Raw genomic sequence first — 16508 nt, forward strand, 5'->3', positions numbered from 1 at the left:
CCGCCTAAAGAGATACACCAGAGATAACGAAGCCAGAAGAATAAACCGGCTGTTCGCAACACAACCTGCGAAAGGGTAATAACAGCAGAGCAGACCCACCAAGGCTGGAAACTGAACAGTACTGGAAAGGTATATGGAAAAGGGAAAGGGAGGCGTCACACAACAGTGATGCACAGTGGCTGGTGGATCTGAGGGAAGACCACAGCAACCTCCCTGAACAGAATCCAGTCACTATCACAGTGGCAGACATCCAACAAAGGGTCTCAGGTATGAAAAACTGGACAGCACCTGGCCCTGACATGATCCACGCCTACTGGCTAAAGAAGCTCACTGCAACCCATGAGCGCCTGGCAGCACAAATAAACCAGCTGCTAAGGGATGGGACCCACCCTGAATGGCTAACCGAAGGGCGAATAATCCTGATAATGAAGGATCCCTCAAAGGGTACTGTCCCATCCAACTACCGGCCAATAACCTGTCTCTCCACAACATGGAAGCTCATGTCAGGCATCATCGCAGTGGGCACATGGGTCAATACATGAGCGAAATACAGAAGGGCATTGGTAAGGATACCAGAGGAGCCAGACACCAACTCCTGGTAGACAGAACAGTCGCCCAAGACTGCAGAGTGCGACACACCAACCTGTGCACAGCCTGGATCGACTACAAGAAAGCCTATGACTCAATGCCACACACATGGATCACTGAATGCTTGGCGCTGTACAACATCAATAGAACTCTTAGGGCCTTCATTGCAAGCTCGATGAGGTTGTGGAGAACCACCCTTGGAGCCGATGGGAAGCCACTTGCCCAAGTATCCATCAAACGTGGCAAATACCAAGGAGATGCACTGTCCTCACTGCTGTTCTGCATAGGTCTGAACCCTCTCAGCCAAATAATAAACAAGACTGGCTATGGATACCGACTCCGGAATGGGGCTACCATAAGTCACCTCCTCTACATGGATGACATCAAGCTGTACGCCAAGAATGAGCGAGACATCAACTCACTGATCCACACCACCAGGATCTACAGCTCGGACATTGGGATGTCATTCGGGCTCGAGAAATGCGGGAGGATGGTGACAAATACAGGCAAGGTTATCCACACAGAAGGGGTCTCACTCCCAGCAGGAATAATAGCAGATATTGAGGACAACTACAAGTAACTTGGAATACCACAGGCAAATGGCAACCTTGAACAGGCAACGAGGAATGCGGCAACAGCCAAATACCTCCAATGAGTAAGGCAAGTCCTAAGAAGCCAGCTCAATGGCAAGAACAAATCCTGGGCAATAAACAGCTACGCCCTGCCAGTGATCAGATACCCTGCGGGAATAATAAGGTGGCCAAAGGAAGAAATACAGACCACAGATGTTAAGACACAAAAGCTCCTTACCATGCATGGAGGGTTCCACCCCAAATCCAGCATCCTGAGACTGTACGCTAGCCGCAAAGAAGGAGGCCGAGGACTAGTGAGCGTGAGAGCCACTATCCAGGATGAAACATCCAAGATCCATAAGTACATCAAGGATAAGGCTCCAACAGATGACGTGCTGAGTGAATGTCCCAGGTAGTGGAGAACAGAGGATGAGATGCTGGAAGAGGGACCAGCATGGGAGGACAAGCCCTTACATGGGATGTACCACTGGAACATAAGGACGGGAGTATGAAGGGCAACAACTTGTTGATGGCTTAGTTATTTTATGTTCACTGCAACGTTATAATTGTTCTGTGTGGTTTAAAACAGGCAGCGCCACAGCAGCAACACGTTCTTGTTTTCATTCTCCTCAGCTTTTTCGTGTCTTTAAATAGAAGGCGTCTCTTAAAAATATGTACACACCCACCGCTCTAACATCTGATACAACATATTGACTTCACATAATTCCGTGATTATGAGTCAGGGTTTAATTAATATAATTTATATGCGCATGGCCAAGTAAAGACGTAGAGTGCAGTCCATCTGCGACTACAGCCGCTTATTTAGGTTTTAAACTTCCACAACTTGTTAATGAAGGTTTTCCAATAGTCGTATATTTTACGTAAATAACCGTAATAATCCTAGGAATTTGTTTTACAGCAGTTGTCGATCGTAACTTTGACAGGACGCCAGAAATCAGCAGATCTACAGTGACGCATTACAGCAACATGTTTGTTCCTACGCGTTTACTCTTACTTACAGTGTCTACAGAACTGCAGTTTGACTTGTTTTGACTGTGCGTGTCATTGTAACTGAGTGGCTGAGATCACTTATTCGACCCGTGTACGTTTCAACGTTTTCATTTCCCATCCGTCCATCCATCCACCTTCACCGGCTTTCTTGTTTCTCTTGCTATGGGCGGCAAACGGATTTTAATCAACGCACCGCCTTACAAACCAATAAACCAGGCAAAAATATTTGTTTTTTTCAAAAAGACACGGAATTGGAGGTAATATGTTTTTATTGTGTAGAGACAAACGGAAAACACAAAAAGTCCCTCTCTCGTTACCTCTGCTTATAATTTGGTGGAGACATCAAACTCTTACACAAACACGTGACGTGTTTCGGAGTCATGTGTCCAGACAGAGAGTGACCAATACACAAATGTATGGATGTGCAAATGCAGGCTACGAGAGGAACGGTGGAGTGGCGCACAAGATGTAGCGAGAATTTGTTTTGACTGTGCGTGTCATTGTAACTGAATGAGTGGCTGATGTGACTTATTCGGCCCGTGTACGTTTCAACATTTTCATTTCCCATCCGTCCATCCATCCACCTTCACAGGCTTCTCCTTTCTCTTGCTATAGGCGGCAAACTGATTTGAATAAAAGCACCGCCTTACAAACCAATAAACCGTGCAAAAATATTTTAAAAAATTCCATTTAAAACTGGAATTGGGTTTAAGACTGCTTTTTCGTTTAGAGAAAAACAAAAAACAAAAAACCTTTGCTTTTAATTTTTAATGGAAGCTCATCCGTGGACGGGTCGCGGGGCAGCAGTCTTAGCAGAGAGCTCCAGACTGCCGCTCGAATGAAACACGAGATCGAATGATATGTGATGTGTTTTGTACTCAGATGACTTGGATCTGAGTTCGACCAAGCTTTTGTTTGTCTCATGTTTGCTCACAGTCGCAAAGGCAAACTTTTCATCCCTCCCCCTCCTTCGTAGAGGCGCATAGACATGCTAATGTGTTGCTACCACTCCATCAGCAGGTGAGAAATACTTCACTTCAGGACAAAGCAAAGACTCATTAATGCAACAAGTAGTTTGTTCTACATACGTTTACTCTGCAAAAATAAATGTATGTATTTATCGTAGCTTTCTGATCTTTCTGAAGTTATTTGTAGCACTTTGACATTCGTTTAAAATATGCAGTGCATTTTAAAATGAAAATACTATTATTATTTATTACCTTTATTTTAAACACAGTATTAATTGCACAATTTGGACTGGCAAAGATTCGCGCTTCTTCCATAATAATCATGGATAATCAAGGAAGAAACTGCAGTTCATAGATGTTATTCAGGGATGGTTTGATAAAGATTCAGTGTTTTTCAACTGAACTTTCAGCCAAGGTCGTGCATTATCAAATGAATGCGCCTGTCAGCGGGGAAGACATTAACTCTATTCAGTCGCTCTTCAGTCGCTGCTGTCGTCTCCTTCCCAGTTCACACACCTTTACTGGGTTTTCTAAATATACCAGTTCCTACTACAAGGTGTTCCTATGGAGAACAGAAATGCTTGAAAGCGTTTCCGTTTTATATTCCGTTTATTTCGTTATTACTCCTTTCACCTGTACCACATAAAATGTGTTCCTATAAAGTTGATCAGCCGCTTTCAGAATCAGAATCGTTTTATTCCTCAGGTTTGAACAGGGCAAACATTATTTTTATTTACAAAAAAAAATAAAACGTTCACATGTGATTTGCAAATGCTGCACTGAGCTCTTTTGCTTTGACGAGTTTTGTGTCTACATGAAAGCGGGCAGAACAACGTCCGAACCAATGAGTACGTTTCCAGATTGACCGGTGATGCCGCACGGGTTGCTCTCAGTTACAGCAGCTGTTTGAAGCAGGGAAAAGCGAGTTAGCTGTCCTTGTCGATGCCTTGACAATGTTTTATCGTCTGTAAATGATCTGAACAGTTTTTATGGTTTTACAAGGCGTAATATGATGCTTATGTTTGATCGTTGCTCATATTCCATATAAAGGGGACGAGGACTGAATAGGTATGCTGTTAATTGCTATGATCTTCTGTCAATAAAATATATAATGTTAAACCCCTGAGCCCCGACTTTTATGTCTTCATTTGTGTTGTTCTCAAATAATATAATATTGCCGCCCTCCGCAGCTCCCAGTGTTTGTTTTTTTCATTGAAAACGTGGGTGTTACCGGTGGCAAACCTCTGGTCTAGATCATCCTTATTCACTTTTTTAAATTGTAGTAGTGTAACCTTAATTTTATGTTTGGGAAACGTGACATTTCAGCTACTGTGATTTTATTTGTAATTAACATTAGTTCCTACCTGTCCTTGTTGACGGGGGACAGGAAAAAGGTGACGCGCGTTGGGTAAGAGCGGCGTAAAGAAAAAAGTCTGTCTTGCCGTGTGGTGCATTAAAAAAAGCATACCACGTAAAGAAAATTGTAGCCCGTACCAACAGCGAGAAATCAGGGTTACAGTTGCTTGTCTGCCACAAATCAAACGCTGCACCATAACTTACTTACGTTCATAACTATACTAAATACTATAACACGACCAGCGGTTCATGGTCTTGGCGATCAATGCACTAAGTAATACAACGTTGTCATCTCGTGATCACATGATGATGATGAGACGCTGTTTTTCCAATAATTAAAATTGAAAAACTGCTTCCACTCAGACTCGAACCCCGGACAAAAAACTTTGTAGACATGCATCTTAACCACTAGGCCACCCAAGACCTGATCATTTGTTGTCCTACAAGAGGCTATATGACATTAACAACTAGTATGTTTTAGGACCAAAAGTGGAAGTTAATCGCCACCTACAGGCCAAAATGACGTAATACACTCTTCCTGCAGTGCAAACAGGGCGCTGACGCGGCAGATTCGAGTCCCTAGCACGGTGGGGGTAGACACTTTTACCGGCTGGCTGTGTATTATAACTTGTCCGCTGAAGCAAACCATGTTGTCTTCAGTACATAGTGTTTGAGAACCGCGGCCAATTTTACAATGCTCACAAGAGGCCTACAGCGCCGTCTGCTGTAAATGAACGAATTGAACAATGACTCGAAAGGAATTGTTCACTTTACTTTTCAAGAGTTAAAGATCCGAGTCAGTTGAAAGAATCAAACTTTCCATCTCTACTTTTTGGATGCCTCCGTGGCTGAAACCAGTGTGGTCAGCAGCTGGACGTGGCTGGCTGCGTGGTTCTCTCTGTGTCAAACTCCAACAGCAGACACCTCTAATGGATCCTCAAACAGATCATCTACTGTAACAGGGCTAATAAATATATGTTTGTACCGTTTGTGCCTATTTTTATATTATTAGCGTTTATTAATTATTCAATATTATTTTTCTCTGGTGTGACTAATGATCGTTTTCACTTGATTAACAGTTTCCCAGTTTCACCTCAGTGTCGCCAACGGACCAAATAGCTGTAGAAAAGAACTATCGTAGATCTATGCACATTTCTATTTAATGTAGTTATTGATACTTCTGAACGTTGGCGTAGATTAGTGTTATGCTGTGGTGAGCTGTGGAGAAAATAATAGCACTATCTGATTTAGTGGATACAAGAGATCAACATGTTTGAGAGGGGGAGACAGAGAAAAAAAGGACAGACAGAGTCAGAGTGGAATTATGGAAATGTAATATTCGGCTTATAAATCACAGTGACTGTCAGGTGCTCAGTCATCTGATAGTATGACTGAGTAGAAACAAGACGGCTTCCTCTTCAGCCCACTGCTAATTATAGGCAGACATAATGAAATCACATCCTGCATAACTGTGACTGTGAAAATAGTCTGTCATATTTGTTTGTGGTAACTGGTTTATTTTTGTTGACGTGAAAAGTTTGATGAAGTTTTTTTTTATTGTTGTCTGTCTAGCGGTGTGTGGAGTGAGGCTTTACTAATTGCTAATATGCAGTTAAAGCATTAATTATCTGCTGTTCAAAGACTGGAATTAATGAGCACTGTGTTAATTACCAAGTGTTAATCTTGTGTCTGAATAGTTCACATTCTTGGTTTCACAGTTTATAAAATATCCCTTAAAATTATTCTAAGAAACATTGTTCCAAATACTTGGGCTGGGAAGCAGAAATTGAGGAGAGGCAGGATGAGCAGGACAGGAAATGACTCAGAGGAGGAAAAGTTTTGGTGTTAAGTCTCTTCAAGAGAGTGGTTTGAATTGTGCCCCTGAGGGCTTCTGCGTTCTGCTGCCAAGCATTTCAGTAATGGTTTGATAGACCCTCATTCGCTTGGCCTCGGCACTTACTAATACACAGTGTAGCGCTATATCACACATGAGTGGGATCAGGACTGAGGAAAGGAGACAACTGAGCTGAAAACAATCATAACAGGCACTAGTAAAACACAGAGAATTAGGCAATACTAAAAAATTCTCACTAAATAAAATATAAATAAATGGTTACAATTACTGAATATGATGCTGATCTTATGTTTAGGGTTTCATCTGCCCTACGAGGACATTGACTGAAGAATACTTGTTAGTGAAAGAACAAATTAAACAGGTCAAGATTGAGTTTTTGTACTGCAGTAAGCAGGATGTGGTTCAGTATTGTCACCTCACTAACAGGAAAAAGTTTTTCCCAAAGAATTTATATAATAAATAATGTAGAGAATATTGAAAAAATACATAATTTATTTTTTTTAAATGGAGACGATGGTGGGATAAACTGAAGTAAGCATTATCTAGGCTGAAGGAAGTGATTATAGTTGAACTCAGTGCAATTGATTCCTCAGATTGTCAGTCAAAGAGGGAAATACTTTGTAAATGTTCTGCTTCTATTGTGTTTTGCTTTGCTACAATTGCTTAGCGATTTTTCCAACAAATCCCTAAATAAATTCAATAGGAGATGAGGTGCTCATAACAGGAGGGAGCAATGAGCCAGGCAGCAAAAGCATAGTGAGAAGACAAAGAGGGAGCACTGCATCTCTGCAGCTTCATATAATATTAATGGGTAATTAAGAGAGCAGTGTGAAATCAAGCTGAAGAAGACGTGGAAAGCAGTGTGTGTTTCACTTGGTTCACCTCATTAAAGCAGTGTCAACAAGTTTAACACACAAGGGTGGGCTGTACTTCACACCACATAACCTGTGCATTCACTCAATATGAACTAAACAGCATCAGTGACACAGAAATTTCATTGGATTGATTCATCAGTTCATTTTTTAGCTCTGTGTCTTCCAACAAGCTGTTTATTGCATTTAATGTGAAGTTGTGCGTGTTTGCGTGCATCTTTTCTGCAACCAAGATAATGAAAGTTAAAAAAATACTGCATGTAAGAGTTTTTGCAGCTGTACTGTTAATGTTCCCCAGTGAATGTCTGTCGACCTTAGAAGCCACTTTCTAGTGAGTGTGGAGTATGTATTTGTAATGCCACAACATTAGTGTAATGTAGGGCTTGTTTTACACCCTTCAACACTTAAATTGAATTTCAATTCAGTTTAATTTTATTTATATAGCGCCAAATCACAACAAAGTTATCTCAAGGCACTTTACAAAGTAAGGTTTAAGACCTCACACAACTAAACCCAACAAATCCCACATACAGCAAGCATTTAATTTGACAGCAACAGTGAAGAGGAAAAACTCCCTCTCTAACGAGGAAGAATCCTCCAGCAGAACCAGGCTGGATGTGGGCGGCCATCTGCCTTGACCGGTTGGGGTGAGGGGAGAGAGCTGGAACTAGTTGGAAGTCGCCCAAACCCAACAAACTCAGTTTTATGTCTCAACATATTGTGACTATGGTCGGATAGTAATAAGATAATATTTATACTTCTTCCATAAGACAAAATGTTTTTATATACTGAATAGTGTAATTTCAAGTGATGCTACCAGACTAAACTGTATAAAATGTATTAGGAGAAGCCTGCCAACCGCTATTAGGGCAATGTCCATCAGATGCCTGCTCCTACTGGGAAACATCCCACCCAAACCAGGCTAAATGGAAAAAAACCTGAGATGGACTAAACCTGTGGCCAGGAGTTACAACAGTTGCAACAGTTGAAACCATACTGTTTTCTGATCATGATGGGTACAGTAGCTTAAAGAGGTGCCATGATTTGTTCACTGGCAGTGGCTGTTTACTCCAACCTCCCACACATTAACACTCACACAATATAGGCTCACTTTATCCAGCTCTTATTAGTTCTTCACCCAGGCCACAACAACAATAACATCACAACTTTAAAAGGACGGATCAGTATCAGGAGAAATTTAATTCTAAGCAGAAATTTCCCACCTAACATTGATTCTTCTTACTTAACTTAACCAGTCATCAAAAGGTAAAATTTCCCCTCTCTCCGCCGATCACTTTGTGTCAAGTTTGCTCATAACCGAGGCCCATAAACATAGACAAACTCATTTATTGTGGGATACACTGGGCATGTAGACTTGAACACTGGGTTTAATTTCAATCTGACACCATTGTGATATGTGAATGTGCCACAAAGGTAACTGTTTTCAACGGTTGAACGCACCACAAGAACGAGGTGTGCTCGAAAGCGAAAAAGGTGGACACGACGGAAAACTGAAAATAGTACACGGGGAGAGACGTCAAGGAAGGAAGAGGCAAATTACGGCGACGGTATTTTTTGTTTTGGTTTGTTTAGCTCCGGTCAAAGTGGCAACGAGGTGAAGTTTATTATTTAAATTATAAGTTTAAAATATTTTGTGTCTGCTAAGCTAGCTTAATGGTTGTCGTGTTTTATTTATTGTATTGTGTTTTTGCCTAGCTCTTACGGCATGTTTGAGGTGACCTCCACAATAAAGAAAGGCTTCAGACCACCAGTAAAGCTTGATTTTTGACTGGACGCTCCAGACTTAGCTGAAAATGCAGCTAGTAATATAAGATTGAACGATGATGAAACTATAGAGAGTAATGAAAAATTTCTAACTGCAATGATTTTGCAGCATCAAAACAAAGCCACCAAGGAAACTCTCTATAACGACACACCTCGTCGCACAGAACGTGCTAAAGTCCCAACAGAAAAGATGGCTGCTTATCAAAGAGAACAAATGAGCAATAAGGAAAAGAAGCTAATCAGCCTATATGAACACTGGAAGGTTGAAGCACATAAGGCGAGAGAGGATCTAAAGTCAGAAATACCCGAACCACACATGGCATCAATCGCAGACAGTTTAGAAAAAGGAAAGGATGATGTTATGAAACTCTACATGGATATTACAGACCACGTGACTCCAACAACTGATTTGAGAAGAAAGGTTGATGCATGTGAAGCAGTGACCAGGGATATAATTAAAATTTTATATAAAAAAGACTATCAGGCATTGACGGTCAGTTTGAAGCAGAAAGGGAAGGATGTCGACTGCGTGAACTACTCAATCACGACTACGCCTGGTCAGTCTATGGTTCTACTGCTGGACGGTCGAACAGCACCACCCATAGCTCCACACCATCTTATCTAGCAGCAAAACGTGCTGATGCAGTTGTGGAGCTAGCAACAAAGGAAGCAGAGTACTTCTAGAAGAAAGGAAACAAAGAGAAAGGATAAAAACTCTGCAAAAACAACATGGAGAAGAGCTAGAAACTCAGCTGTCAGAGCTGGAACGTCTGCAAGCTGGAAGGACTGTGAAGGCAGCTAGAGCAAGATTAGAAGCCTACAGTAGAGAATTAGCCCAAATGTCTGATGGTCAGCCAATTAAGGATGAACAGGTGAGCCCAAAGCCTATTCTTCAAACTCCTGCATCACCACCACCTGACAATGCTGTACTATCTGCACCACCTAATGCCAATTAGTTAGCACAGGTCATTCAGGATTCAATCTCAATGAACAGACTTCCCATGCCAGAGCCCACAGTGTTCACAGGTGAGCCAGTCCACTTTGTTGAGTGGAAGGCCTTGTTTATGTCACTGATAGATCAAAAAGGCATCTCCTCTGCTAACAAATTCTACTATCTTAATCGATATGTTAGTGGCCAGGCCCGTGGATGCCTTGAAGGCACATTCTTTAGAAACGACGATGAAGCATATCAAGATGCCTGGAGAAGACTTAACCAGCGGTACGGTCAGCCATTTGTCATTCAAAGGGCATTCAGAGAAAAATTAACAAGCTGGCCAAAACTACAACCCAAGGATGCAGAAGGTCTCAGAAACTTTTCAGATTTTTTAAATGCCTGCTTACAAGCCATGCCTCATGTTAAAAGGTCTTCACATATTAAAATGACTGTGAAGAAAACCATAAACTGACTCAGAAGTTACCTGACTGGGCAGCAGCCAGGTGGAATCGTACCTCGTAGTGACAAGGGAAATGTAAAGGAATTTAAAAGAAACAAAGCTAGTGTCTTCAGTACCCAAGGTTCCTCAGATTGTGACGAGCAAGTAGCAGTCACCTCAAATGTAAAATCATTGTGCAGGTTATGCCAAGATACCCATCAACTTCACAAGTGCCCAAACCTTCTAAAAAGGTCCCTAGTAAACCGTAGGGCATACATTAAGGACAACAGTCTGTGTTATGGCTGTCTAAAAGTAGGCCACAGTGTGAAAGAGTGTCAACGGCGCCTTATCTGTGATGTCTGCAAGAAAAAACACCCAACATGCCTCCATGATTTTACCAGTTATAACAGCGTGGGAAAAAGAGAAAGAAGGGAAGTTGGTGAGAACATAACACAGAAGGACACTTCGGAGACAGCTGCAGCCTTATCACTCAACGTTGCCAGAGAAGAACGATCAATCAGTACATCCATGATTGTTCCAGTATGGGTTTCATCTGCCATACACCCAAGCAAGGAGATACTGGTGTATGCATTATTGGAAAAACGAAGCGACACTATCTTCATTGATCAGGAAGTGAGCCAGAAATTAAAAGTAGACACTTGTCCAGTAAAATTGAAACTGACAACCATGATTGGAGAGAGTACTGTAGTAGGTAGTGAGAGAGTGTCTGGACTCCGTGTGAGGGGTTACAGCTCAGCAACATACATCCAACTTCCTCCTGCTTACACAAAGGATTCCATACCTGCAAGTCGTGACTATATACCTACCTGTGAAACAGCCAAGGGCTGGAAACACCTATCAAGGATCATTGATGAAATCCCACCTCTGCTTAGTTGTGAAGTAGGTCTTCTTATAGAATATAACTGCTCCAGAGCCCTAGCACCCAGACAGGTAATAATAGGAAAAGGAGATGAACGGTATGCGATTCAAACAGACCTAGGTTGGAGCATCGTTGGAAGTACAACACCCTACAATGACACTGAAATGGGAAACAGTCTCTGCCATCGTATCTCAGTAAGAGAGGCCCCCCCACTAACGTCGATGGATGCAATCCATGCCCTGGAGAATGATTTCAAGGATGTTGGCGGAAAGGACAAAATGGTCTCCCGTGAAGATCTCATCTTCCTTAGCAAATTAGAAGGAAGCATAAGAAAGAACAGAGAAGGACATTATGAAATGCCTTTCCCATTCAAGGAAAGACCACAAATGCCTGACAACAAGGTGGTTGCACAGCAAAGACTGAACCACCTCAGGAGGAAACTCTGTAAAGATGAGCAATACAGAGAAGACTACACAAGGTTTATGGACAACATTATTGAAAGCGGCGATTTAGAAGAAGCATTGGATGAAGGACCACCTGGACAAAAATGGTATGTACAGTACCTCATCATGGCATTTATCATCCTAAAAAGCCAGGACAACTCAGAGTTGTCTTTGATTGTTCTGCTAACAATAGAGGCACCAGCATCAATGAGCATCTTATGCCTGGACCAAACATGATAAACAATTTAACAGGAATCTTCATACGGTTTCAACAACATCTCATCGCTGTGACATGTGATATAGAAAAAATGTTCCACCAGTTCCACGTTGAGGAAAATGACCGCAATTACCTCCGTTTCTTATGATGGGAAAAAGGGGATTTAAATGCACAACCAAAGGACTACAGGATGAAGGTTCACCTTTTTGGAGCAGTATCCTCCCCAGGACTATGGGTTGAAGCACCTAGCAAAGGAAAACCATCTCTTATTCCCATCAGGAGCCCAGTTCATTGCAAGAGACTTGTGCCATAAAGCTGGCAAGAGAAGCACGTGAAATATGTGCAAAGGGTGACCTACGTCTGCACAAGTTTATGTCCAATAACGCTGCTTTTATGCAAAGTATACCTGCATCAGAACATGGAATCGAAACGAAGTCAAAGGACCTTGCCTTCAGTGGCATCCAAACAGAGAGAACGCTAGGGATGCACTGGAATATTGAAACTGACTGCTTCACATTCATCAGCAGTGTCAAAAACCAGCCTCCCACACGTCGTGGCATATTATCCCATGTCGCCTCCATATATGACCCTCTTGGACTCATAGCCCCTTACCTACTTAGCGGGAAAAGAATACTTCAAGAAATGTGCCGCCAAGGTACTGGATGGGATGACCCACTACCAGAGCACCTTAAAACTCAATGGGACTGTTGGAAAGGTGATCTTGCCAGTCTCAAGAAAATACAAATAGCTCGCTGCTATGTCCCTGCCAACTTTGGAAGGGTGGTAAAACGAGAATTACATCACTTCTCAGATGCAAGCATAACTGGATATGGGCAGTGCTCCTACTTAAGGCTTAAAGGAGTCATATCATGCTTTTCATTCTAAAAAATATTTGACTTTAATGTCTCAGTAAGGTCTCTGTAAATTTTCATCCCATAAAACCCTTTAGATCGTCCACACTGCCCCTGTCAATATGTGGTTCTCACTCCCCATCAGCAAACGCTGTGTTTTCTGGGCGTGTCGCAAGCGAAGCTGCTCACCACACCTCTGTGCGGAAGCGCATACCTTTTTTGTTGTTGTTTTTTTTTTTTAAATTGGCTCCATGGATACGAGCCACCGCACGGTTAGGATACAATAGGTGGCAGTAGTGCGACATTGAGAATGCAATCCACCACAGAAGAAGACGACCCACTACAGAACTGCACGACATTAGTCAGCTGGTTCATAGCGTAGTAGAACCATACGTCTACGATCCCGAATCTGACCCTGAAGCTGAAGAGGAGGCTGTTGAAGTCACCACATTTCGGCTGATGCAAGATGTGTCTCATTGGTAATGTCGCATTTACTTCAATTTAATTGATTTATGTAATTTGCAAAGCGACTAGCGGTTGCTAATGCGAATGCTAAATGGCGTGTGCAGCTTCAATATTCACAACACGACTTACCTGGAAAACTCTCGTTAATAGAAAACACTACTTTAGCTCACATTATACAAATAAATAAGTTTGAGAGCATAGCTGAAATAATATAAATACATTTTACATTTACACATTTCACTGTTTTTGTCTTACTTGTGCTGCTGCTCTGACAATTTTATTTAAAAAATGTGCATTAATATTTAGAGCAATCACTGCATGACCTACCTGGGAACAAAAAGCATTGGTTCAAATTATATATTGACCTAACGTATTTTTACTGCTTTTAATTATGTTTTTTGTCATTCTTGATAAATCTGACAGTAATATGTCTCTGTATCTAAAGTTGTTACAGGTATCTAGTCTACAGAGGCTAGTGAGCTGGTGCTGAGGATTCCTGGGGTGAAGAATCTGAGTTGCCATCTCTTCATGCTTGGGTTGTAGATGAAGGCAGTTTCCTGATGGATAAAACACTAAAACACTCATAGTATGATTGATGTAGACCACCTGTAGAATAACTCCTTTACCGTTTGAGTAAAAATGTGTTTTTTGTGAGTGCAACACTCATTAAGAATTTTTTTAACTTTATTTATATATAATTTATATGCGTTTTATTTATGGCCGCTTCAACTTTATAGCTTACCATATTAGAAAAAGAAAAACATGTAATTTCAATACTATGATTTCCTAAATAAAAGTGTTTTCCCTTCAGAAACAGAGTTCAGTGAAATACATAATAGTTAAAGCCAACTTTATTGTAAACCAAAAAAATACACCACTACGCCAAAGCTAGAACAAACTGTTACCTTCACACTCCAATGTGCAATGTATAGGTTACTGAGTTAATTAAGAAGTCTGGGGGTTTGAGGACGAAGGAGAAGCTTTTGCAGGGCCTTGCAGACGAAATGCATGAAAGTAGGGTAAACAGGGAGATGTGGTGATCCTTGTTCTCATCACTATTTGGAAGACTGAGCGGAAGCAGTCCTCTACCAGATGGAAGCTGTGGCTGTCCTCACCATCACCTCATCAAAACAAAAGGTAGTGCAATCAGAATTGTAGATTAGTGAAATGTTAATTATTATGTAGGTCAAAACCTTCTCTAATGTAAGCACACACAATACCAGACAAAAAATTAAACCAAACAAGAGGACAGGCCTGTCTGTGCTAAAACAACAGATAAACAGTTGTTACAATTCAAATATAAAATCTAAACAGTATATACCAATTAAAATCTTCTATTACCTATCTTACTGTTGGTACATACAAACTTACATACCTTTACTCCTGAGCTGGGCAGCAGATGTCTGTGTACCAACAGTCTGCAGTGATTTCTCTGTTTGACAGCCTCCTTGCATGTGGGCAACTGGGATTTGCCCTCCTACAGTATAGAAAAGACTGTTACATTTACTGTAAATTGTATTGGTCCTACAAATATAATGGCTATGGTACAAGCTATCGGTAACTGACCAGATAAGCAGCAGGTATTGTAGAGATGTGACTAATTAGCAACTAAGCTTGAAACACAACACAGTAATCATTCCAACTAATCATGTTAGAATTTGATAGAACAATGACATAACCCCAAATCACAAGTTGATTTAGGCTGTGACACAGGACGGGGTAATAACAAACACAACCGCGTTCATCTGCAGGTTCTTTTTGTAGCGATGACCAGCTGTAGCTCTAAAGTGCAAAGGCCTAAAGGCATGCTAACGGCTAACGCAACACAAACAGGAGCGGCAGCACGTCAACAGGACAAAAGCTCGATCCACCGCTTCCTGCCTGTCGCCGATCGAAGGCCCATCGCTATTAGCTGTTCCCCACACAGGTGTGTGGTTGCACCAACTCAGAGTAGCACATTTGAAAGGGACAAAGGCTCAGTTGACTCACTGTAGCCGTTAGCGACGCTAGCGATTAGCTTGTCTCACATGTGGGTTACTGCATTTTAAACAGACCCAACTAACATATTTAGAGATCACAAGTATCAAGCACAAACTTACTACAGCGAGCTAGATCCACCGCTTCCTGCCTGTCGCCGCTGGAAGGGCGATAACGATCAGCTGTTCACCGCAGGTGTATGTGATTACAGAAAAAGGACAGACGCTAGACCCACCGCTCCCTGCCTGTAGCCGCTCGATGCCGTTAGTCATTAGCTTTTCTCCACACAGGTGTGTGGCTGCAGGAGCCCACATGAGCACATTTGAAGGGGACAAAGGCTCGGTCGAATGGCTGTAGCCGTTAGCATAGCTAGCTAGTAACTTGACTCACACATAGGTTACTACATTTAAACGGACAAACTAACATTTTAAAACATTATAAATATCAAGCATGTACTTACTGCAGTGAGTGGATGACGGACTTTAGGAATAGGTCCTTTTTTTCCAACAGGAGCCGTGAAACAAATCCAGCATTGTACGCACCCTCGTTTGAAATGCACATACGTATAAATGCTGAGGCAGTGTTTCTGGCACCGGTCCGTTAAAAATAAAAGTGACCCACAAATCCTCACTTGTTGATCCCTTGGTGAAGTGAAGAGACTTTGGTGTTGTTAGAACACCTAAGAACCGAACTATTTCTATGGGAGGACTTGGGCGCTGCCGTGCTGGTCTGTTCACGGTGAGTGAGAGGGGGGAAATGGCGGAAGTCCAGTTTTGGTTCGGGATCATTGTGGGGGTGGTGGTTCAGGATTTGCAAGGAGAACTTTCAACCAGTGTGACGAGAACTGGGGAACGGCCTCAGAGTAGGTCGTGGCTGTTTTCATTGGATAAGAAAATTTACGTTTTCAAAATGTGAAAAAAGCAGGAAATGCATTTCTACCGTGCTCAGTGTGTGTATATGTGACCCATAGAGTCATAGGAACGCTCCAAAATGTCTAAAAAGTGGATTTTGCATGATATGGGCCCTTTAAGAATGAGCATGGAAATGTTTACTGTGTTCTTGTTATGGGGAAATCACGTGTTGCTCCCACAAAGGTCACCACAATCCCACGACTAGAGCTAACGGCAGCAGTAGTCTCAGACACAGTAAGTGACATGCTCAGAGAGGAAATAGCCTACACCGATGTGGAAGAGTTCTTTTGGACAGACTCTAAAGTTGTTTTGGGCTACATAAACAATGAAGCCAGACGTTTCCACACCTTTGTTGCAAACAGAGTGCAAGGGCTATGCCATAGT

At 41.9% G+C, this 16508-nt stretch overlaps 1 long non-coding RNA gene across 3 annotated transcripts; it reads right to left on the reverse strand.

Moving 5' to 3' along the window:
• Nucleotides 1–14069: 14069 nt before the first annotated feature.
• On the reverse strand, nt 14070–16243 carry LOC129604714 (uncharacterized). Of its 3 annotated transcripts, XR_008695861.1 has the most exons (3): nt 15674–15813; nt 14612–14713; nt 14070–14357 (listed from the first exon to the last, which is right to left on the reverse strand). It is a non-coding gene; the product is annotated as an uncharacterized LOC129604714 (long non-coding RNA). The 3 variants fall into 3 exon arrangements; XR_008695862.1 differs by having other exon boundaries at nt 14070–14713; nt 15674–16243; XR_008695863.1 differs by lacking the exon at nt 15674–15813 and adding an exon at nt 15336–15667 and having other exon boundaries at nt 14070–14713.
• Nucleotides 16244–16508: the final 265 nt, after the last annotated feature.

This window comes from Betta splendens, chromosome 10 (assembly GCF_900634795.4).
Source record: "Betta splendens chromosome 10, fBetSpl5.4, whole genome shotgun sequence".
Lineage (NCBI taxonomy): Eukaryota > Metazoa > Chordata > Actinopteri > Anabantiformes > Osphronemidae > Betta > Betta splendens.